This window comes from Hyperolius riggenbachi, chromosome 3 (assembly GCF_040937935.1).
Source record: "Hyperolius riggenbachi isolate aHypRig1 chromosome 3, aHypRig1.pri, whole genome shotgun sequence".
Classification (NCBI taxonomy): domain Eukaryota; kingdom Metazoa; phylum Chordata; class Amphibia; order Anura; family Hyperoliidae; genus Hyperolius; species Hyperolius riggenbachi.
Window position 1 is genome coordinate 176,993,292 of NC_090648.1, and position 25,771 is coordinate 177,019,062.

Sequence of the window (25,771 nt, forward strand, 5' to 3'; positions counted from 1 at the left end):
AAGGGGCTCCCTGGCACTCACTCACTGCCTAAAGGGGCTCCCTGGCACTCACTCACTCCCTAAAGGAGCTCCCTGGCACTCACTCACTGCCTAAAGGGGCTCCCTGGCACTCACTCACTACCTAAAGGGACTCCCTGGCACTCACTCACTGCCTAAAGGGGCTTCCTGTCACTCACTCACTGCCTAAAGGGGCTCCCTGTCACTCACTCACTGCCTAAAGGGGCTCCCTGTCACTCACTCACTCCCTAAAGGGGCTCCCTGTCACTCACTCACTCCCTAAAGGGGCTCCCTGTCACTCACTCACTCCCTAAAGGGGCTCCCTGTCACTCACTCCCTAAAGGGGCTCCCTGGCACTCACTCACTGCCTAAAGGGGCTCCCTGGCACTCACTCACTGCCTAAAGGGGCTCCCTGGCACTCACTCACTGCCTAAAGGGGCTCCCTGGCACTCACTCACTCCCTAAAGGGGCTCCCTGGCACTCACTCACTGCCTAAAGGGGCTCCCTGTCACTCACTCACTACCTAAAGGGGCTCCCTGGCACTCACTCACTGCCTAAAGGGGCTCCCTGGCACTCACTCACTGCCTAAAGGGGCTCCCTGTCACACACTCACTGCCTAAAGGGCTCCCTGTCACTCACTCACTGCCTGAAGGGGCTCCCTGGCACTCACTCACTACCTAAAGGGCCTCCCTGTGACTCACTCACTGCCTGAATGGGCTCCCTGGCACTCACTCACTGCCTGAAGGGGCTCCCTGGCACTCACTCACTGCCTGAAGGGGATCCCTGGCACTCACTCACTGCCTGAAGGGGCTCCCTGGCACTCACTCACTGCCTGAAGGGGCTCCCTGGCACTCACTCACTACCTAAAGGGCCTCCCTGGCACTCACTCACTGCCTAAAGGGCCTCCCTGTCACTCACTCACTGCCTGAAGGGGCTCCCTGGCACTCACTCACTGCCTGAAGGGGCTCCCTGGCACTCACTCACTGCCTGAAGGGGCTCCCTGGCACTCACTCACTGCCTGAAGGGGCTCCCTGGCACTCACTCACTGCCTGAAGGGGCTCCCTGGCACTCACTCACTGCCTGAAGGGGCTCCCTGGCACTCACTCACTACCTAAAGGGGCTCCCTGGCACTCACTCACTACCTAAAGGGGCTCCCTGTCGCTCACTATCGGGGTCCCTGTCACTCACTACCTAACTGGAGGCGCTTGTCACTCACTAGCTAACCTGGGGGTCCCTGTCACTCACTACCTAACTTGGGGGGCTACCATATTAAGGGGGCATTCTGCCTATTTATGTGAAATGCTGTCTATTTATGTGCCTTATAACTGCTGAATTTGTCTTGTTGGGAGCCTTATGATTTGTTGGGGGCCTCATGATTGCTGAATTTGTCTTGTTGGGGGCCTCATGATTTGTTGGAGGCCTCATGATTGCTGAATTTGTCTTGTTGGGGGCCTCATGATTTGTTGGGGGCCTCATGATTGCTAACTGCGAGATTATGGGAAAAGCTGAATCCTTATCATATGAGACAATAGCATTAAACCTACTTTTTTAGCTTTTTAAAACAGAAAATAAAACTGGGAGGTTCTAAAAAATTGAATACATTTTTCAGGAGTAGGATGGATGAAATTGTTTATCTTCACAGTTTATTTTCAACCTGGATTTTCCATAATGTTCATGTATGAGTTAAAACGTTTGTACAGTATTTAGTTTAAATTGCTGTTGCCACTTTGCGATAGATAAGTGACTTTTGGGTTGCAGTTTGGGCACTCGGCCTCCAAAAGGTTCGCCACCACTGTCATAATCTAATGTCCCACCATTGCTAGGTTCATGTAAATTTGTCTCCACCCGTTACCACACCTATATTCTGGTCCATGGCCCACCCATTTTTCGGTGCGGCGCGATAAGCACGCCGCACAACGTGATCCTCGTATTTTTGGCACGCTGAATTCTGCTGCCTACAGTATGTACAGTATACGCTGTTCTCTAGTGCCTGCACTGTGTGCTGATTTACCTCCAGTGTGTACAGTGTAAGGTGTTACTCTGTGCTTTTACTGATTGTAAACCAGCTATATTGTATGCTCATCCCTGCTACTTTCAGTATGTACAGTATTAGCTGTAAAGCCTGGTACACACATACAATTTTGATTAGCCAATTTTAGCTCTGTCCATAAAATTCATTGTCTGTTGGCCCACTTACTGCACGGGGGTGGTAAAATTGGGGGTCAGTGATTGACCAATCAAAATTGTATGTGCGTATACATCTTTGATCTATGCCTATACTGATTGTAAATTATCCAAATAAAGGACAGGGGGCTCCATCCAATATTTCGATGGGCAGGCCCGTTATCTGTAGCTTACACCGCTGCTAAGTTCATGTACATTTGGCCCCACCCATGGTCACGCCCACTCACCTCATGGCCACGCCCATTTTTGGCATATACCTCCTCGCCTGGTGCCCACAGGTGCCCCCAATCTCCAAGGACCCTAGAAACGCCCCTGGTTACAGCCATTGACATGTCGCCAAGGTTAACACGTGAGGAGCAGATAGAAATTGTGTTGATGTCTGGTTAACGCAGTAACCGGGTCATTGCAGCAGATTTCAATGCAAGACACCCTACAAGACCACCCATCTCCCATGCTACAGTTAGCAAACTGCTTGCTAAGTTTCATGAAACTGGACCAGTGTTGGATTTGCCAAAATATGGACACATAGAATCTGTCACTAATGAAGAAACATCAGTGGCTGTCCTAGCTTCATTCAGCAAGAGCCCACAGCGTAGCACTCGCCGCATGTCACTGGAGAGTGGCATTAGTCGAACATCCCTTAAACGGATATTAGCTACTCACAAATGGCACCCTTACAAACTCCAACTACTGCAGCATCTCAACGAGGATGACCCAGATCGGCGCACTGAATTTGCAGAATGGGCAAAACAAAAATTGGTTCAGGACCCTCAGTTTACGCAGAAGATTTTGTTCAGTGATAAGGCAAACTTTTATGTGAATGGTGAAGTTAACAAACAAAACCACCGCTATTGGTCTGACACTATCCCTCCAAGACTGCTGGAACAAAAAAATTGATGGTATGGTGTGGTATATGGGTTACAAAGATAGTGGGGCCATTCTTCATCAATGGAAACCTCAAGGGCACTAGAGATGGCCCGAACGGTTCGACTGCGAATTGATTCCCGCAAACTTCGGTGGTTCACGTTCGCGGTGAACCGCGAACTATATGCGAGTTCGACCCGTCCCCTATACTACATCATTAGGGTCAACTTTGACCCTCTACATCACAGTCAGCAGACACAGGGTAACCAATTAGGCTACACTCCCTCCTGGAGCCCCCCACCCCCTTATAAAAGGCAGGCAGCGTCAGACTTTTCACTCACTTGTGTGGCATCAGTAATTAGAGAAGGAAGAGAACCTGCTGTAGACATAGGGAAAGCTTAATTAGGGTCTTGTGTTAGGCTTGTTAGCTTGCTCCTTGCTGATACTTATTGCTAAAAAGCACCCCTCAACAGCTCTTTTGAGAGCTAATGTTGTTCTAGTGATCTATTTTTGTTTTGTGTGTGTGTGTCCCACAGACACTTGTGTTGCATATACAGCCCTGTCAGTCAGTCGTAGCTGGCCCTTGGCCCCTTGGTAATTCCTACTGTGCCACTGCCAGGCCCAGCACATTTAGTGACTACCTGTGTGTGTGACAGCTGCACATTTGTAATACCAATCACTGCATACCCACCTGTTCAGTGCGCCTACCTACGTGAGCGCATGCAGTGTTATATACCACCAGTCACTGCACCTGTTCATGGTACCTGTGTGTGTGACAGCTGTACATTTGTAATACCAATCCCTGCATACCTACCTGTTCAGTGCATCTACCTACGTGAGCACACGCAGTGTTATATACCACCAGTCACTGCACCTGTTCACGGTACCTGTGTGTGTGACAGCTGCACATTTGTAATACCAATCACTGTATACCTACCTGTTCAGTGCACCTACCTATGTGAGCGCACGCAGTGTTATATTATATACCAATCACTGCACCTGTTCACGGTACCTGTGTGTGTGACAGCTGCACATTTGTAATACTAGTCATTGCATAATTGTTCACAGTACCTGTGTGACCGCACGCTGTGTAATATACTAGTCTGTGCATACCTGTTAACTGCACCTGTGTGACAGCTGCACATTGTATTGTAATACCAGTCACTGCATACCTTTCACTGCACCTGTGTGACTGCACATTGTATTAGTCAAGTCAGTGCATACCTTTCACTTCATCCCCCCCAATATGGACAAAACAACAGGCAGAGCCAGGGGCAGAACCAGAGGCAGACCACCCGGCAGGTCTGTTCGAGGTCGTGCTGACGTGATTTCATGCGGCCCTGGACCAAAGTATAGTGCTCAGAAGAAGGCACGTCCCATCAACTCCCAAGATTTTCAGGACGTGGTTGACTATTTAACACAGAACACCTCATCTTCCGCAGCCACCAACGCTACTACAAGCACCACATCCGCTGCATTTGACACTTCGCAGGAGTTATTTGGTGGGGAATTCACTGATTCACAGCCATTATTGTTACAACAAGATGAAGGCGCTAAGCAAGTTACACCACCTCATATGTCTGAGTTAGGCGACACTATGGACATAAGGTGTGAGGAGGAGAATGATGAAGTACCTGCTGTTGGTGCAGTTTTGGAGGTGTCTGATGCAAGCGAAGCTGGGGAGGATGATTATGATGATGATGTGATGATGATACTGCCATGGATGCCACTTGGGATCCTAATATACAAGATGACCAAGGGGACAGTTCAGAGGGGGAGTCAGAGAGGCGTAGGAGGAGACGAGTTGCTGAAAGAAGCAGAGGGAGCTCGTCGTCAGAAACAGCTGGTGGCAGTGTCCTGCGCCATGTATCGCCACCTATGGACAGCCAGGCAACATGCCCTTCAAGGTCAGCTGCTGACGCCACCATAGTGCCCACACCCCTGGGCTTAGCGGTGTGGAAATTGTTTTGTGTGTCTGCCTTAGATCAGAGCAATGCCATCTGTTCTCTCTGCCACCAAAAATTGAGCCATGGAAAGGCCAACACCCGCGTAGGGACAACTGCCTTACCTTCGCACATGGAGAAAAGGCACAAACTGCAATGGCAAGACCACCTGAGGAACAGCAGCACACAAAAGCAAAGCCACCCTCCTTCTCCTCTTCCTCCTTCAGGTGCATCATCTTCAGCTGCTTTCTCCCTTGCACCTTCACAATCACAGCCACCCTCCTCTACTCCGCCTCTCACCTTGAGCGGTTCCTGCTCCTCTGCCCACAGCAGCAGCCAGGTGTCCGTGAGGGAAATCTTTGAGCGGAAGAAGCCAATGTCTGCCAGTCACCCCCTTGCCCAGCGTCTGACAGCTGGCTTGGTGGAACTGTTAGCTCGCCAGCTGTTACCATACCAGCTGGTGGACTCTGAGACCTTCCGAAAATTTGTGGCCATTGGGACACCACAGTGGAAGATACCAGGCTGCAATTATTTCTCCAAAAAGGCGATACCCAAACTTTACCGTGAAGTTGAAAGGCAAGTGGTGTCGTCTCTGGCACACAGCATTGGGTCAAGGGTCCACCTGACCACAGATGCCTGGTCTGCCAAGCACAGTCAGGGCCGGTACATTACTTACACAGCCCATTGGATCAACCTGGTGACCGCTGGCAAGCAGCGAGTACATGGCTGTGCAGCGGACCTAGTTGTGATACCTCCACGGCTTGCAGGCAGGCCTGCTGCCACCTCCTCTCCTTCTCCTCCTACTCCTCCTGCTACATCCAGTTTACTGTCGTCGTCCTCCTCCTCATTGTCTGAGTGGCAGTGCAACTCTACTGGTGCTGCAATCTCCTCTCCAGCTACACAGCCCCAGCTCCCCAGGGCCTATGCTGCATGCCAGGTACGATGGTGTCACGCCATCTTAGACATGTCTTGCCTCAAAGCGGAGAGTCACACTGGAGCAGCTCTCCTGGCTGCTCTTAACAAACAGGTGGATCAGTGGCAGACCCCGCACCAACTGGAGATAGGCAACATGGTATGTGACAACGGCAGCAATCTCATTTCGGCTTTGAATTTGTGAAAGTTGACACATGTACCCTGCATGGCACATGTGCTGAATCTAATAATTCAGAGATTTGTGTCTAAGTACCCAGGCTTACAGGATGTCCTGAAGCAGTCCAGGAAGTTCAGGCGGTCTTATACGGCCATTACACGCTTGGCCGATATTCAGCAGAGAAAGAACTTGCCGGTGAGATGCTTGGTTTGCAATAGCCTGACTTGCTGGAATTCAACCCTCCTTATGTTTAACCACCTGCTACAACAGGAGAAAGCCTCAACCTGTATCTCTACAACTACAGTAGGACCCACTCTGGAGATATGGGGATGTTCTGGCCGAAGTACTGGACACACATGCAAAATGTCTGCAGGCTCATGTGGCCGTTTGAGGAGGTGACAAACTTGGCTAGTCGCAGTGAAGGCGCCATCAGCGACTTGATCTCATATGCTTTCTTCCTGGAGCGTGCCATGCGTAGAGTGAAGGATCAAGCTGTGGAGAAGCGTGAACAGGAGGAAGAGTTGTGGGATCAATTCTCGGAACCAGATGTTTCCTCAACACCTGCGGCAGCACATAGGAGGAGGAGGAAGAGTCATGTGGGGAAGAGGAGTCAGATGATGAGGAAGTGGGGTTTTTTTGGAGGAGGAGGAGGCAGCAGGCATTGCAGGGGGCTTGTGCTGCTCAACATTCCTGTGGTATTGTTCGTGGCTGGGGGAGGAGGAGAACTTACCTGACATTACTGAGGAAGAGCAAAAGGAGATGGACAGTATGTCTGCATCCAAATTTGTGCAGATGGCGTCTTTCATGCTGTCCAGCCTGTTGAGGGACCCCCTGTATAAAAAACTCAAGGGGAATGAGCTGTACTGGGTGGCCACGCTACTAGACCCTCGGTATAGGTGCAAAGTTGGATGCAGCACTTGCAGACCAAGCTGTCAACTATGCTTTACAGTGCGTTTAAGGGTGATGTCACAGCACAATGGAATAAAGGTGCCACTGCCAGTAATTCTTCTTCTCCCATGTCCACGCAGGCAAGGACAGGACGCTCTAGATCTCATGGTGATGTCCAACGCCTCGCCTTAGCCCTTCCGGATTCCACCCTCCACCAATGCCTCGATCGGCAGGTAGCCGACTACCTGGCCTTAAGTGTGGATGTAGACACTGTGAGCAGCAATGAACCCCTGGACTACTGGGTGCGCAGGCTTGACCTGTGGCCAGAGCTGTCAGAATTTGCCATCCAACTTCTCTCTTACCCTGCCTCAAACGTCCTGTTAGAAATAACCTTCAGCGCAGCTGGAGGCATTGTCACTGAGAAGAGAAGTCGCCTAGGTCACAAAAGTGTTCACTACCTAAATTTTATCAAAATGAATGAGTCATGGATCCCAGAGGGTTACTGCCCGCCCAAAGACTAAGTCAGTCCCCACACACAGCATCTCTGCCTGCACGCCATGTGACTGCCTGCCCCAAGACTAAGTCGCTCCCCACACAGCATCTCTGCCTGCAGGCCGCTTGACTGCTTTCTCCGCCACCACCAGCAGGGTCCAGGACTCCAGGCGGATTCCTGAATTTGGGGGGGGGGGGGGGGAGGGCACACCCAAGATAATAAGGTTGTTGCTTCATTGTGGACAGACCAAATTCGATCAGCTGGACAGTCACTGTTGTTCTGTCATTGAGCTACCTCAGCCCGGCGACCGTATGGGCCTAAAAAACGCTATTGCCCACACTCTTGCCATGGTGCGCATCAGTCCAGCATGGCCGTCACTACAAAAACAGCTGTTTGCGGTGCGTTACACAGGGAATTTGGTCTGTCAGTGTGAAGTAGTACACTAATTACACTACCTGAGTGATGTATACACATGCAAGATGTTTTAAAGCACTTTAGGCCTCCAAATTAGCATGCAATGTGATTTCTGCCCTTAAAACACTGCTGTGCGTCAAATCCGGATGTCGAGGTTCGCGAACCGAAAATCGGAGGTTCGAGCCATCTCTAAAAGCCACTGGATATGCGAAATTGCTACATGATGATGTGTTTCCCTCTTTATGCACTGAAGCTGGCACGTTCCCTGAGTTTTTCCAGCAAGATGGTGCACCACCACATTATGGATGTCAGATCCGAGCATTCCTAGATGAACAGTTTCCTGGAAAGTGGATTGGTCGTCGTGGGCCACTTGAATGGCCCCCAAGGTCTCCCGATCTGACCCCCTTAAACTTTTATTTTTGGGGTCATCTGAAGGCAATTGTGTATGCTGTGAAGATACGAGATGTGCAGCACCTGAAACTATGGATACTGGAAGCCTGTGCTAGCATTTCTCCTGCGGTGTTGCTATCAGTGTGTGAAGAGGGTTGCATTGACAATCCAACACAATGGGCAGCACATTGAACACATTTCATAAGTGGTCTGAAACTTGCAAATAACTCATGAAAGAATAAAGTTACGTTAAAACCAAGCACACCATTGTTTTTCTTGTGAACTTCCCAATACGTTTGATGTGTCACATGACCCTCTTCCGATTGAAAAAACAAAAGTTGCATTCAAAATGGACGACTTCAAAATGGCCACTATGGTTACCACCCATCTTGAAAAGTTTTCCCCCTCACATATACTAATGTGCCACAAATAGGAAGTTAATATCACCAACCATTCCCATTTTATTAAGGCGTATCCATATAAATGGCCCACCCTGTACATTATCTTGTCACTTAACTAACAATCTAATCCCTACCACCGTCATATGTCTATGTATGTATCATGTAGTGTATCATGTAGTGTATTATAGTCTGGGGCCAATTTTTAAGGGCAGCCAACTAACTTATCTGTATATTTTTGGGGTGTGGGAGGAACCTGGAGTGGCCAGAGGAAACCCACACAGACAGGGGAGAACATACAAACTCTGTGCAGACAGTGCCCTGGCTGGGATTTGAAGAAGGGACCCAACCCTGCAGGAAAAGAGTGCTAACCACTAGGCCACCAAGCTTTTATCATGTTTGTGCTCGTCATCATTGGTTTTACCTTACAAGCTGTAATGAATAGCAGATGAAATTGTGTAATGTTATGTATATAAGGTATGTACAGCCTAAAGGGAAATCCTGAAATATTGGAGAATCGCAGCAGGCATTCCCACGTTTTATCTTTGTGTAGATAAATGCTGAACATTTTTCACTATGGAAACTAAAATGATATTAACAAAACCGCGTATTCCAATTTGTTAAACTACATCTGTGACACAAACAAGTATTCTGCAATTCAGATTAAATGTCGGTAAATACAACACACAGTTTTAATTACCATCTTAATGAACAATCATATTTTTGATAGACAGTATAGAAAGCCACGCTCATCTAGACAAAAAAAAATGATGAAAGAAGAACGCAAGGGAATCATAATATATCAGTCTAATTACAAAGTGTCAGCACTGAACATGTTAAGCAAACAATTCTGCTTCTATTATTTCATTAATTCATTTCATTCAGTGGGTTATGTTAAATATTACATCCTCCCACACACTTGTCAGCATGTCCTTATGTTTTGATTTGTGGTATAAGCAAACTAGTGTGGCTTGCAGCAGATCGGTATTTAAGATCTCTCCTTTTCCAAAGAAATAACGTTTTTGTTTCATTGTGAGTTTTAAGTTTAGATTATGAGCTGTGCTATTTTTAGGACTGTCACAAAACAGATAAAAGTGCATGGTATTCTGCTATTTGCAGGGTAGCTGTTACTATGGCAGCTGCTCAAGGTCAGCATACCAAACTGTAGGTGTTTGTAGGAATGTTCTGATTGATATGCCTGTGAAAATGATGGAATATTATTTCCTGCTTTGCTTGTATGAGGCTTTAATGGTTTCAATAGAGGTGGTGCCAGGAAATGCGCGTAATTGTGCTGCACTCAGAAGGGTCTTGAGTTTCTGGTACTGTGATGACATCATTGTTTTGAAAGAGGATGTTTACCACCAGCCATCCCTCTCTCTGTTCTGTGAATACAAGTTTGATGTCTCTGAGTCAGTCAGAGCAACTCTGATCTTAGCCACACACAGGTCACTTGAGGTATGTTTGATCAACAGAATTTTCCAGCAATTTTAGTTTTGGATTTAAAGAGGAACGGTAGTGAAAATAACATTGCTTATTTTTTACAATATTCATTTATAGATTATTTAGTCAGTGTTTGACCCCTGTAAAATCGTTCCTCTCCCTGATTTACATTCTGAGATGTCACTGGTGTTGACATCTTTAGTTCTGCCAGGTGATCTGTATGGAATGTTCGTTACTGAGAGTTCTATGCAGAGGTTCACAGACCACAAACTGTAAGGACCATGGTCATGACATCACACCGTGGGAGGAGTTTTACCACAATATATCAGCCATACATGTCCCTGATGATCTATTAGAGAAAAGGTAAAGATTTCTCATGGGAAAGGAGGTATCAGCTACTGATTGGGATGAAGTTCAAACCTTGGGCTCAGACACACTATAAGCACTTTTCTGAGTGCTTTTTGGCCATCAGAGCTTTCTGAGAGTTTTAAAAACCCGCTCCCATTGACATACATTAAAATTGTGGTAAAACTGCGCAATATTACTGCAATTTTAATATAAGTCAATTGGAGTGTTTTTTAAAAAGCTCTTAGAAAGCTCTGATGGCCAAAAAGCGCTCAGAAAAGCGCTTATGGGGCTTGATTCACTAAACCGTGATAATTGATATCACGGTTGCACTAGCTTTTTGCATGTGTTCACGCGCAATCACCAATTTTCGCGGCCGTTTTCACGTTAAAATTTGCTTTTGCGTGCACAATTCGTGATTGCATGCGAAAAACTTTACACACTTTATAACGTCTGCAAAACGCTAGTGCGACCGTGATATCAGTTATCACGGTTTAGTGAATCAAACCTATAGTGTGAGCCCTCAAAGTTCCTCTTTAATGGATATATCTATACTACACTGTCAGTGGAAAATATGTGGATAGAAGGGCCTCACACAGACTAGAGCTGCACCTGCATAGGGTTTGTATGTGATTGTACAAAGCAGTTGTTTTGCCCTTCTTCACAATCTGTAGGTACAGTATTCATCAGAATTTGACATATGCCTGTTTGATGTATGCTGCAAAGTTATTGGTACATTTAGAAGCAGATTTACATTCATTTTGTCACGTCTCTCTTTACTTTGGACCATTTGCCGTGAACGACATTGTTTCCACTGCAATAGGAGGATGCACCCTTTTCAAGTCTACTACGGCAACTGAGCCAGATAAATACCTGTCAGAAACTGCATGCAAGGCTCTCATTCAGTCACATGTCCAAGATGAGGGTGGTGGCTTATCTTCTTTGGCTCTCAGTTGCTTGGTAACCATGCAGTTCAACCCATACAAAACTGTCTATATAATAAACAAGGTGTAAAGCATTTGATAAAGGAAAAAACAGAGGCACCGGGAAGATTAAAATGTACTTAAAGGAATACTATCGATTCACATATTTTTTTCAATTGACACAGAAATTGTTTGGGAAGTGCTGCTAAGTACTGGTGTATACATTTTAGTAGCAACTTCTTTGTTTACTGTTAGCAAAATACATTCAAAGTTTACTGACGCCAAAACTGAAGGCTGACTGAGCCATGAGGAGAGGGGGAATTCCCCTAATGCTAGGTACACACCATACAATTTTCTGTTAGATTCTTCTGTTAGATTTACCTACAACATGGAAAAAAGCTATCTGGCAGGTAAATCTAAGAGAAAATCTAACAGAAAATTGTATGGTGTGTACCTAGCATCACACTTGATCAGTTAACTCTATGTGTAGCTCTGTGTGTGACAGAGAGAGACAGGACACAGGAGCTGCAGCTGTTGGGAGCTCTGTTTCTGACTGACCTGTCTGAAAATAGCAGAGGAAATGTAACTAATTATCACAGCTTTTTCATACTGTTTTTGCTTTCAGAGTTTGATATGTTTGATATTTGCTTTCTGTAGTCTGATATGCAACTCTGGCTGTGCATTGAAGCAGACACTCCTTCTGCAATTGATTTGTCCCAATATAGCTAAAACCTACCCTCAATAAATTACAGCTTTTGCCTCTGATATTTAGCATGAAAAGTAGGAAAATGTTTACACAGCTACTTAGACATTATTTGTACATTGTCATTTTAGAACACTTGGGTATCGATAGAATTCCTTTAATCTTCCTAGCGCCTCTGTTTTTCTTTCTTTCTCAATTGCAAATTCCCCATCCCTGGTGAAGGGGCGTTACCCCATACACATGGGCGTCCGCACATATGGCAAAACCGGGCATCTGCCCGAGCCTGGCCGCCCGCTGCCCCCCCCCTGGCCGCGTGCCCGTGCAGCCAGCAGGAGGGGAACAGCGCAGAGAAGAGAGAGAGCTATGGGCACAGTGGGGAAGGGCGGACGTCTCCCCCCCCCCCCTTCCCTCACCTTAGGGGGCTCTCTCTCCCTCGCTGTCCCCTCCGGAATGAAGTGTGCAGTGGCTGGCAGCAGGCGGAACTTACCTCGTCTCACTCCTGCGCCGGAAGTTCTGGTGCCGCACTCTGGTCTGGATCAGGCCAGAGTAGCGGCTAATCCATCCGGCGGGTGCGATGAGAGGAGGTAAGTTCCGCCCGCTGCCAGCCGCTGCACACTTCATTCCGGACTCCGGAGGGGAGAGCGAGAGAGGGAGGGAGAGCCCCCTAAGGTGAGTGCCCATAGCTCTCCCTCTTCTCTCCGCTGCTCCCCTCCTCCTGCACACAAGGCCACTTTTTCTGGGGACATATACCCCTGGCTACATATACTGGGACATATACCCCTGGCTACATATACTGGGACATATACCCCCTGCCTACATATACTGGGACATATACCCCTGCCTACATATACTGGGACATATACCCCCTGCCTACATATACTGGGACATATACACCTGCCTACATATACTGGGGCATATACCCCTGCCTACATATACTGGGACATATACCCCTGCCTACATATACTGGGACATATACCCCTGCCTACATATACTGGGACATATACCCCCTGCCTACATATACTGGGACATATACCCCTGCCTACATATACTGAGACATATACCCCTGCCTACATAAACTGGGACATATACCCCTGCCTACATATACTAGGACATATACTCCTGCCTACATATACTGGGACATATACCCCTGCCTACATATACTGGGACATATACCCCTGCCTACATATACTGTGGACATATACCCCTGCCTACATATACTGGGGACATATCCCACTGGCTACATATACTGGTACATATCCACCTGGCTACATATACTGGGACATATACCCCTGGCTACATATACTGGGACATATACCCCTGCCTACATATACTGGGACATATACCCCTGCCTACATATACTGGGACATATACCCCTGCCTACATATACTGGGACATATACCCCCTACCTACATATACTGGGACATATACACCTGCCTACATATACTGGGACATATACCCCTGCCTACATATACTGGGACATATACCCCTGCCTACATATACTGGGACATATACCCCTGCCTACATATACTGGGACATATACCCCTGCCTACATATACTGGGACATATACACCTGCCTACATATACTGGGACATATACCCCCTGCCTACATATACTGGGACATATACCCCTGCCTACATATACTGGGACATATACCCCTGCCTACATATACTGGGACATATACCCCTGCCTACATATACTGGGACATATACACCTGCCTACATATACTGGGACATATACCCCTGCCTACATATACTGGGACATATACCCCTGCCTACATATACTGGGACATATATCCCTGCCTACATATACTGGGACATATACCCCTGCCTACATATACTGGGACATATACCCCTGCCTACATATACTGGGACATATACCTCTGCCTACATATACTGGGACATATACCCCTGCCTACATATACTGGGACATATACCCCTGCCTACATATACTGGGACATATACCCCTGCCTACATATACTGGGACATATACACCTGCCTACATATACTGGGACATATACCCCCTGCCTACATATACTGGGACATATACCCCTGGCTACATATACTGGGACATATACCCCTGCCTACATATACTGAGACATATACCCCCTGCCTACATATACTGGGACATATACCCCTGCCTACATATACTGGGCACATATTCCCCTGGCTACCTGTTCTGGGGACATCTCTACCCCTGGCTACCAGTTCTGGGGACATCTATACTGCTGGCCACCTATTCTGGGGACACCTATAGACCTGGGGCTACCTATTTTTGGGGAACCACTGCTGTCAGATTGAGTGTATTTTGGGGAACTGCTGCCAGGTGAGAGGTGTCTACATATTAAGGGGGCATTCTGCCTATTTATGTGAAAAGCTGTCTATTTATGTGCCTCATGACTGCTGAATTTGTCTTGTTGCGGGCCTCATGGTTACTGACTTCGTCTTGTTGGGGGCCTCATGATTTGTTGGGGGCTTCAAGATTGCTGAATTTGTCTGGTTGGGGGCCTAATGATTGCTGAATTTGTCTTGTTGGGGGCCTCATGATTATTGAATTTGTCTTGTTGGGGGCCTCATGATTGCTGAGTTGGTCATGTTGGGGGCCTCATGATTGCTGAATTTGTCTTGATGGGGGGGGGGGGTGCCTCATGATTGCTGAATTTGTCTTGTTGGGGGTCACATGATTGCTAACTGCGAGACTATGGAAAAAGCTGAATCATCATCATATGAGACAATAGCATTAAACCTACTTTTTCCGCTTTTTAAAACAGAAAATGAAACTGGGAGGTTCTAAAAAAAATGAATAATTTTTTTCAGGAGTACGATGGATGAAATTGTTTATCTTCACAGTTTATTTTCAACTTAATTTTCCATAATGTTCATGTATGAGTTAAAACGTTTGTATTTAGTTTAAATTGCTGTTGGCACTTTGTGATAGTAAAGTGACTTTGCAGTTTGGACACTCGACCTCCAAAAGGTTCGCCACCACTGTCCTAATCTAATGTCCCACCATTGCTTAGTTCATGTAAACTTGTCTCCACCCACGACCACACCCACATTCTGGTTCATGACCACACCTATTTTTCGGCGCCGCATGACAGCCCAAATTGCTTTTTGCTCCCCACTTTTTGCCCCCCCCTGGAAAATTTTCTGCGGAAGCCCATGCCCATACATGATACAGTGTTTGCCTTTGAGGTAACCCATTTTTGTGAGTATTCATTTACATTAAATTGGTTTTGTCCAGTTGGACTTTAACATACTATACAATTATGGGCTCTCGATTTTTCTTTTGTTTCTACATAAAGGAAGCCATACATAAGTCCGTTTTTGACAGTGACCTGTTGACCCTCACCTTGTCACTTGATAAACATCTAAATGATTTTAGAAAATGTATTGAAAAGTGTCTTTGGTAGCTGAGATACATTCTTGCAACAGGCGGCGGGTTGGATAGCTGTAATGTTTTGTAATGCAAAAAACAGTATCAAATTATCAGGACACAGTGTTGCACAATCATTTTTCTTTCGAAATGTGATATAGTCCGAATAGCTTCAGGAATCAACAGGAAAAGTTAAAGATGTCTTCCCCCAGTTCCCCGTAGTATGCTGGTCACATGCATACAGATTTTCCTTCCTTCAAATGTGATCTGTCAGATCAACAAAATGAACAAACTATGAAGTAGGGGGAAGGCAATGACCAAACTAAACCACCATACCATCACACAGCGCATTCTACTGGCAAATTTTGTTGATGTGTATAAGTGTTACCACAGTTATGCTTAAAAACGCCCCCTAACCTGAATAGGGATAAGCACTGAGATGCAAATAATTTTGAGTTGATGCAAAATTGTACAAACTTTGAGTGCAAAATTGTGCAACTTGAAACTGTACCAAGCAAATCCTGCTGAGGTGAAATTTGTTTGGCCAATTTTCAAATTGCATGAATTTGCATTCAACATTTGCATAATCTGGCATCAATTTAGGATTATTTGCATCTCATTGACCACCCCTAGAACTGACCATGTTTGACTAGTCTGTTTCAAAGTCTCGCTCAGTCTTGTGATGTGTTTTTTTTCATGCATATTGTGTGGAATATATCATAATTTGCACTACCCAAAGTTTCTGAACATTGCACGATCAATCTCCATCCACAGGAGGCAATCAGGGACATTTTCAGTAAGAACACTGTGCTGATCACCTGACTGCCCACTTCCTCCCTATGTTGCTGACAGATTTACTCTTTGCGGTCAGCAGCCTCAAAACTACAGCTCTGCAAAGCCTTATCATCAGTTGCTCTAGCCCCTCTCTGCTTATAGTGTAAATAAAGCATTTAGCTTTCTCACATCCTCCACAGTGAATTTCTTAAAATAAAACAATAAATAAATAAAAAGCAGCATACACATTACTAGGCCTTGTTTCTTTTCTTTTTTTTCTGTCTGAGAGAGTTAATCATTCAGGTATGCAAGTGACACTTTCTTTCTGAGCAGTCAGGACCCAGTTGGACTATAGCAAAACCCTCACAGATAAGGAATTAAAGCTATAAAACTGTTTCCTGGAAGAGAACAGCTTCTGAGTGCAGAGGAAAGACTATATCATTTAAATGAGACAATACAACACTAAACTAACTTTTTTTTATTTAAAAATAAAATGAATGGTGGGATTCTAAAACAAAGTCATTTTCAGGAGTAGGAGGATAGATACAACTGTTTATAGCATCAGTTTATTTTCACCTTGGGTTTTGTTTAAACAATAGAACAATGTAAAATGGCTTCTTATTGCAGAGTTGAGTGATGATAGGTACACATTTAAAAGTTGCAGTACTGGTAACTAATAGCAAATCTCTCTTAGCAGTGGCAGATCTAAAGGTGGCCACACACGATACAATAAAATAATCCGATTTTACAGCAATTCGATAAATAAGATCGCATTTCCCGAAAAATCGAAAGCTTTTTTTTCATTCGACTGAAAAATCCGATCGGATTTCCCATTTTTATTCGATAAAAGTTGAATGGGAGTGCTGGATTTTTCTGATCAATTTTTATGAAAATTGAATGGTGTGTGGTAGATTGCCAGTTTATTATTATATATACTCAAGCAATTTTCTCAGAGTTTCCAATAATTTTTATCATATTTGGGGAAAAATTGAACATAGGTGTGTGGTACATTGGTCAGATTTTTGAAATGCTACAATCAGAAAGAAAAATTGATTGCAATTCTTGAATTGAACAGATATTTTAAAAATTGTATGGTGTGTGGCCACCTTTACAGGCATTGATGATAAAAAGTAAATTAATATTTTAAGAAAAAACTCTGTCTGTCTGTTTCATTAAAATGTTGTTGTTGTTGTTGTTTTGCCAGGCAGTATTTTTGCTTTTATTTAAAATTGTTATGGCACTGGAGAATAGGTAGATGGAGTGAAAAAGCTTATCTTTAATCATCTTGAAGCTTATTATTATAATCTTTAACTAAAGCACTGCTATATTACGCAGCACTGTACAGTTAATACAGTGAGCAGAAGAAGACAAACCTGCATGCACACAAACTATGACACAGCAGTAAAAGAGAACATACCCCATTCAAGCTTGAAATCTAGGAGGTGGGGGAACGTAATGTACAATAAGTGGGAAAAGGAAACTGTGGCTAATTAGTAATGGTCAAGATAAAGTGGAAGATGGGTAGGTAAGTTTGAAGAGGTGGTTTTCAGAGCTTGTTAAAATGTGCTAAAGGTAGGAGCAAGCCTAATAGGATGAGGGTGGGAATTCCAGTTGCGTAGGTGGAAATGGCAAGATCTAGAGATGTGTTTGATCTTTGGAACAAAGTGAACAGTCAAAGGTGACACCAACATAGCATGTCTGTGAGGTGAGGAAAATGACAATATTATTTATTACAGTGAGAGAAATGTCAGGGAGAAGTTTTGAAGGCGAAGGTGGGAAGATAATTGGATCAGTTTTGTGCAGGTAGACTTTCAGGTATCTGCAATGAAATTGCTGAACGGCAGTATGAAACTTTATTCAGGACAGAAGGATAAAAGTTAGTGGTGAACAGATACATAAGGATGTCATAAGGATACAGATGGTGTTGTTGGCTGAAAGAAGATATGAGTTAGCCAAAGGAGAAGCTGTAAAGAAAAAAAAGCACTGGTCCAAGGACTGAGCCTGGAAGAAATACCGACAAGCAAGGGAGTGGGGGAGAAAAACTTACCACTATAAGAAGGAATAGGCTAAAGATGCCTTGTGACTTGGTGACTAAGGAGTGAGCTACCAGTGCAAGAGGGAACTACTGTTTAGAAAGTCTGTTAGACCTTTTGCAAACATGGCCCTCAAATAGTTTGGAGACTTGTGGAAGAAGAGAAATGGAATAGTAGGTAGAGGGCATTCCTTGGTCTCTCTGGAGTTACTTATCCTTTTGGCCATCCCAACTAATCAAAGTCTTTGTGAGCGCTGCGCCACAAATTGTATCTGCTCATCCTTGGTCTGGGTCACTCCAGTCCCACCAAGACCTTCTCCCTCATTTGTCTCATGGGGTCATTATACATTGGTTCACCCAGGTCAGGACCTGGTACCAAAGATGCATTGCCAGTGCCAAGGAAATGCTTGGGATTATGTCTGTTCTGTGGGGTATCTGGATGGAAGCAGGTGGAAAAAGTGCTCACACTACTGTACATATGGTCCCTTAAATAGTGCACTAAAATTAACAGCACACAGGAAGCATTGATACCAATAGCTTGTCTACAGTTACGCTGAAACTTCTTCAACACCACGGACTTTATACCATCTGTGTTAACTCAGCCTTGTGCATTTTAGTGCAGGCTTGTTTTGGAGCACACTTGAGACGATTTCAGCACTGGAGAGCTGAATGCCAGAACATGGAGATGAAATATAATTATATTGGATGGAGGAAGGGAGGTGGGCATGTCTGGGATAGATGAAAACATTTTACTATTGCTGGTAATTTATTGCACACTGCAGTGGACACACAGCTTTTGTGCCAATATACTGAATATGGATGCCTGCCAAGTTCTTGCCCCATCTATGCCCAGTGTAAGCAACTCTGCCTATGAGATCTGCAATTCTGTTGTTCTTCTATGTGATATATGGTGAGGAGAGAAAGCAAGGACTGAGTGGCACTCCCTGTGGATGAGCTATGCGTATGTGAAACTATGAAAGCAAAAAAACCCTCACCGCATCATCTGGGTTACCTCTTGTCTTGTTGCTTGGACGTGTGCTCTACGGAAGCAGCAGAAGAGCAAACAACTGTACAGAGATATCACTGGAAGAAGAAAGAGGAAATCCGGGCACCTTCCGTCCAACTGTCATTTATTGCAAGCCAAAACAGACATCCATTAGGTTACCACAACCATAAGTACCTCGTGTAAGTGGTCTTTTGGGGTGATGATCGGTGGAGGTGCGGGAGCCAGGGCACTAAGTAGGTCCGGCCTACTTAGTCCCCTGGCTCCCGCACCTCCACCGATCATCACCCCAAAAGACCACTTACACGAGGTACTTATGGTTGTGGTAACCTAATGGATGTCTGTTTTGGCTTGCAATAAATGACAGTTGGACGGAAGGTGCCCGGATTTCCTCTTTCTTCTTCCAGTGATAGTTCTTCTATGTGACACATACTGTATCTATCCGTTGTACCTGTTCTGCAGCAACACTGAAAACAGGTTAGGGTAAAACACCATGTTAGCAGTGCCAGTAATTAATGTATGTATATGTAATTGCTAAACTATTTTTCTCTTCACATCATACAGCATACATGTCAAAATCCGGCCTGTGAGCCAAATCTGGCCCTGAGAGCCATTAAAGTTGGCCCACAAGTAGTTTCCCCACTTTGCATTATGTTTGGCCCATTCCAGACCCCCAGGGAAGCTATATTTTAGGTGAAGCTCTAAAATAGCAGGGAAGCCATATGAAGGAGGTAGAGGGAATGCACTAAACACTAAGGAACTGTATAGGGGAGGGTGGGGGCCTCTAGACACCAGGGAACTGTATAGGGGTTCGAGGGAGGCCATTAGACACCTGGGAACTTTATAATGAGGATGGTGACCAGTAGACATTGAGGTTGGCCCACGACTTGGTCCCAGTGTACAATTTTGGCCCACTTTGTATTTGACTTTGACACCCCTGTGGGCATATGCATCTCTGAGTACCACTGATGTTGCTATACAGTATGTGCGCAACCTTAGCACAGCAATAAAAACAACAATTTTTTTTTTCTGTATGTCATCATCCAAACCCATTATTTAAAGTTCCTACATTTCAGTGTCTTGTCACCTCCTTGTTCCCTTCTATCCTGGGCAGGTCCTGGTACTGAGCCCACAACATGTAAGTGGCACAACACCTGTCATGATGTGAGAATATGTATACTGTACATTTTTATATATTACATTGGTCCTCATGTTATTGTGCAATCTGTTACTTTTAGTATTCTTTCTCACCCTCTTACCCCCAGGGGTGTAACTAGAGGTGAGCAACACTAGAACTGTTTTGTTGCTCCCCGAACTACAAACCTTTCCTTCCTCCGATACAGGGGACTATAGTCTAACTTCCTTCCATATTATCAGCCTTCCTGGCGGTAAGCCCGAGCTGTGCTCGGGCTATGCCACGCAGGAAGAAATCTTAGCGCGTACAGCTCGATTGCCGCCGCTCTGCGCCGATCGCCCGCACGCAGCGGCAGAAGAGGGCCCCCCCGCCAGAGCCCTACGCTGCCCGGACCAATGAGTTCCGGGCAGCGCTATGGGCTGGATTGGAGGCGTCTGACGTCAGGACGTCGGCTGACGTCCATGACGTCATTCCGATCGTCGCCATGGCGACAGGAGAAGCCAAACAGGGGAGCGCGTTATATACGCATTCCCCTGTTTGCTATAGATGCCGGCGACGATCGCACTAGAGGGACACATGCGCCCTCTAGTGGTGTTTCATGTAGCTACCACTCTGGTAGCTTTACATGAACCAAAAAAAAAAAAAAGGCTTTTTGCCTATTTGGCAAAAAAAATTAACCGCCAGGGAGGTTAGTATGTATTTATATAGCTCTAACATCTCCTACAGCACTTTACAGAGTACATAGTCATGTCACTGCCTGTCCTCAGAGGAGCTCGCAATCTAATCCTGCCATAGCCATAGTGTCATGTCCTACCATAGTATTGTTATTATGTATTTATATAGCACTGACATCTTCTACTGCACATTTCAGAGTACCGTACATAGTCATGTCATTCACTGTCTTCAGTAGAATTCACAATCCAGCTGCTCCTGGCATGCATTGACAATGAGGCCAGGAGCAAGCTTCAGAAGCAGCCCTTCGAATGCGGCCAGAATCGTGACCCCCGTAGGTAACCATTTGCGCTCCCTTTAACCCCCAGGCACCCCTTATGGCATGCAGTGTTCCAAACCTTCCTTATGGGGAGGTTTAATGCAAAAATATTTTTTTACATTTTTATGTACCTTTAAGCTCCAGATGTGTGATTGTACAAGGGGGGAGGGGGATCACTACACTGTCCTAGGATCAGATACAGTCAACTGAACTCAATGACACCAACCTCAGCTTCTACACAGACCTGTCTGATCCAGCTGGATAAGACAGAGACAGCAGGAGAGGTGATTTGGCTGGAGAGCTCTGTACTGCAGTGCACAGCACGTCTCTCAGACACAGCCTGTCACTGAGCCTGCACTTCTTCTATAGTCTGCTCTAAAACGGAGTGCTGAGCTCTGCAGCCAAATCACCTCTCCTGCTGTGTCTCCCCCCAGCTGGATTAGGCAGGTTTTTCCCCTTCTAAAGATCATGTTAGGTGCCTGTGGTTACCTGCTGTCTGGGGTGGAGAACAGCTATGAGGACAGAGGACTTCTGGACACATGCTGCAGCCTGCACTCACTCACTCTCCTGCAAGCTGCTGTGCATGGTGGACAGGGATTTGGGGGCGTGTCCAGCTCACTATTCTGGCCCTCTCTTTTTCATTGGCAGAGAGAGGCCCCGAAATGAAAGAGACTTACTGATTGGTGGGCAGGAGGGGCAGAAAGAGGCCTATTAATTTTTTTAGCTCAGCTGCCCGGGGACAAGCCTGACTATGCAGGGACACTACAGTCATGGCAATGAGCTCCTTTTTAGGTGGACACCTGTCCCAAAAGGACAGACAGTATGGACACTAACTATTTAGTGTCATTTGGACAGACTGCCTCTCCAAATATGGACAGTTGTCAACCCTGATTGTACCCTTTAGACCCTGAATGGGGCCCTAAGCAGCTGCTTGATTTGCCTGGTTGAAAATCCGGCCCTGAGTTACGCCACTGCTTACCCCCTGTATGGAGTATCCATTTATTCCTATTTGCAAACGTTTACACAAAATTTACTAAATACTGTAATTTCTACAGGTTTGAAGCTTTTCAAGGCATTTTAGATTTATTTTTTTAACCACTTGAGGACCGTGGGCTTAACCCCCCCCCCCCCCCCCTTCCCTTAAGGACCGGCCACTTTTTTTCCATTGAGACCACTGCAGCTTTCACAGTTTATTGCTCGCTCATACAACCTACCACCTAAATGAATTTTGGCTCCTTTTCTTGTCACTAATAAAGCTTTCTTTTGGTGCTATTTGATTGCTCCTGCGTTTTTTACTTTTTATTATATTCATCAAAAAAGACATGAATTTTGGCAAAAAAATGATTTTTTTAACTTTCTGTGCTGACATTTTTCAAATAAAGTAAAATTTCTGTATACATGCAGCACGAAAAATGTGGACAAACATGTTTTTGATTAAAAAAAACCCATTCAGTGTATATTTATTGGTTTGGGTAAAAGTTATAGCGTTTACAAACTATGGTGCAAAAAGTGAATTTTCCCATTTTCAAGCATCTATGACTTTTCTGACTACCTGACATGTTTCATGAGGGGCTAGAATTCCAGGATAGTATAAAAACCCCCCAAATGACCCCATTTTGGAAAGAAGACATCCCAAAGTATTCACTGAGAGGCATAGTGAGTTCATAGAAGATATTAATTTTTGTCACAAGTAAGCGGAAAATGACACTTTGTGACAAAAAAAAAAAAAGTTTCCATTTCTTCTAACTTGCGACAAAAAAAAAAATGAAATCTGCCACGGACTCACCATGCCCCTCTCTGAATACCTTGAAGTGTCTACTTTCCAAAATTGGGTCATTTGTGGGGTGTGTTTACTGTCCTCGCATTTTGGGGGGTGCTAATTTGTAAGCACCCCTGTAAAGCCTAAAGGTGCTCATTGGACTTTGGGCCCCTTAGCGCAGTTAGGCTGCAAAAAAGTGCCACACATGTGGTACCGCCGTACTCAGGAGAAGTAGTATAATGTGTTTTGGGGTGTATTTTTACACATACCGAAGCTGGGTGGGAGAAATATCTCTGTAAATGACAATTTTTTAATTTTTTTTACACACAATTGTCCACTTACAGAGATCTTTCTCCCACTCAGCATGGGTATGTGTAAAAATACACCCCAAAACACATTATACTACTTCTCCTGAGTACGATGATACCACATGTGTGGCACTTTTCTGCACCCTAACTGTGGTATCGTCGTACTCGGGAGAAGTAGTATAATGTGTTTTGGGGTGTATTTTTACACATACCCATGCTGGGTGGGAGAAATACCTCTGTAAATGACAATCTTTTGATTTTTTTTACACACAATTGTCCATTTACAGAGTTATTTCTCCCAACCATCATGGGTATGTGTAAAAATACACCCCAAAACACATTGTACTACTTCTTCCGAGTACGGCGATACCACATGTGTGGCACTTTTTTGCACCCTAACTGCGCTAAGGGGCCCAAAGTCCAATGAGTACCTTTAGGATTTCACAGGTCATTTTGAGAAATTTCGTTTCAAGACTACTCCTCACGGTTTAGGGCCCCTAAAATGCAGAATACCTTGGGGTGTCTTCTTTCTAAAATGGAGTCATTTGTGGGGTTCCTATACTGTCCTGGCATTTTAGGGGCCCTAAACCGTGAGGAGTAGTCTTGAAACAAAATTTCTCAAAATGACCTGTGAAATCCTAAAGGTACTCATTGGACTTTGGGCCCCTTAGCGCAGTTAGGGTGCAAAAAAGTGCCACACATGTGGTATCGCCGTACTCGGAAGAAGTAGTACAATGTGTTTTGGGGTGTATTTTTACACATACCCATGATGGTTGGGAGAAATAACTCTGTAAATGGACAATTGTGTGTAAAAAAAATCAAAAGATTGTCATTTACAGAGGTATTTCTCCCACCCAGCATGGGTATGTGTAAAAATACACCCCAAAACACATTATACTACTTCTCCCGAGTACGACGATACCACATTATTGGCACTTTTTTGCAGCCTAACTGCGCTAAGGGGCCCAAAGTCCAATGAGTACCTTTAGGATTTCACAGGTCATTTTTGTTTCAAGACTACTCCTCACGGTTTAGGGCCCCTAAAATGCCAGGCCAGTATAGGAACCCCACTAATGACCCCATTTTAGAAAGAAGACACCCCAAGGTATTCCGTTAGGAGTATGGTGAGTTCATAGAAGTTTTTATTTTTTTGTCACAAGTTAGCGGAAATTGATTTTAATTGTTTTTTTTTTCACAAAGTGTCATTTTCCGCTAACTTGGGACAAAAAATAAAATCTTCTATGAACTCACCATACTCCTAATGGAATACCTTTGGGTGTCTTCTTTCTAGAATGGGGTCATTTGTGGGGTTCCTATACTGCCCTGGCATTTTAGGGGCCCTAAACCGTGAGGAGTAGTCTTGAAACCAACAATGTCGCAAAATGACCTGTGAAATCCTAAAGGTACTCATTGGACTTTGGGCCCCTTAGCGTACTTAGGGTGTAAAAAAGTGCCACATATGTGGTACCGCCGTACTCAGGAGAAGTAGTATAATGTGTTTTGGGGTGTATTTTTACACATACCCATGCTGGGTGGGATAAATATCTCTGTAAATGACAATTGTTTGATTTTTTTTACACACAATTGTCCATTTACAGAGAGATTTCTCCCACCCAGCATGGGTATGTGTAAAAATACACCCCAAAACACATTATACTACTTCTCCTGAGTACGGCGATACCACATGTGTGACACTTTTTTGCAGCCTAGGTGTGCTAAGGGGCCCAACGTCCTAATCACAGGTCATTTTGAGGCATTTGTTTTCTAGACTACTCCTCACAGTTTAGGGCCCCTAAAATGCCAGGGCAGTATAGGAACCCCACAAGTGACCCCATTTTAGAAAGAAGACACCCCAAGGTATTCCGTTAGGTGTATGGCGAGTTCATAGAAGATTTTATTTTTTGTCACAAGTTAGTGAAAAATGACACTTTGTGAAAAAAAAACAAAAATCAATTTCCGCTAACTTTTGACAAAAAATAAAATCTTCTATGAACTTGTCATACACCTAACAGAATACATTGGGGTGTCTTTTTTCTAAAATGGGGTCAGTTTGTGGGGTTCCTATACCGCCCTGGCATTTTACGGGCCCAAAACCGTGAGTAGTCTGGAAACCAAATGTCTCAAAATGACTGTTCAGGGGTATAAGCATCTGAAAATTTTGATGACAGGTGGTCTATGAGGGGGCGAATTTTGTGGAACCGGTCATAAGCAGGGTGGCCTTTTAGATGACAGGTTGTATTGGGCCTGATCTGATGGATAGGAGTGCTATGGGGGTGACAGGAGGTGATTGATGGGTGTCTCAGGGGGTGGTTAGAGGGGAAAATA

At 45.0% G+C, this 25,771-nt stretch overlaps 1 long non-coding RNA gene across 1 annotated transcript in view; it reads right to left on the reverse strand.

Annotated features, from left to right (window-relative positions):
- The window catches only part of LOC137561236 (uncharacterized), a 121,679-nt gene extending 110,293 nt beyond the window's left edge, over positions 1–11,386 (reverse strand). The window contains exon 1 of the long non-coding RNA XR_011029937.1: positions 11,320–11,386. This is a non-coding gene — a long non-coding RNA (uncharacterized lncRNA). The remainder of the gene's footprint in view (positions 1–11,319) is intronic.
- Between the last annotated feature and the right edge of the window lie 14,385 nt (positions 11,387–25,771).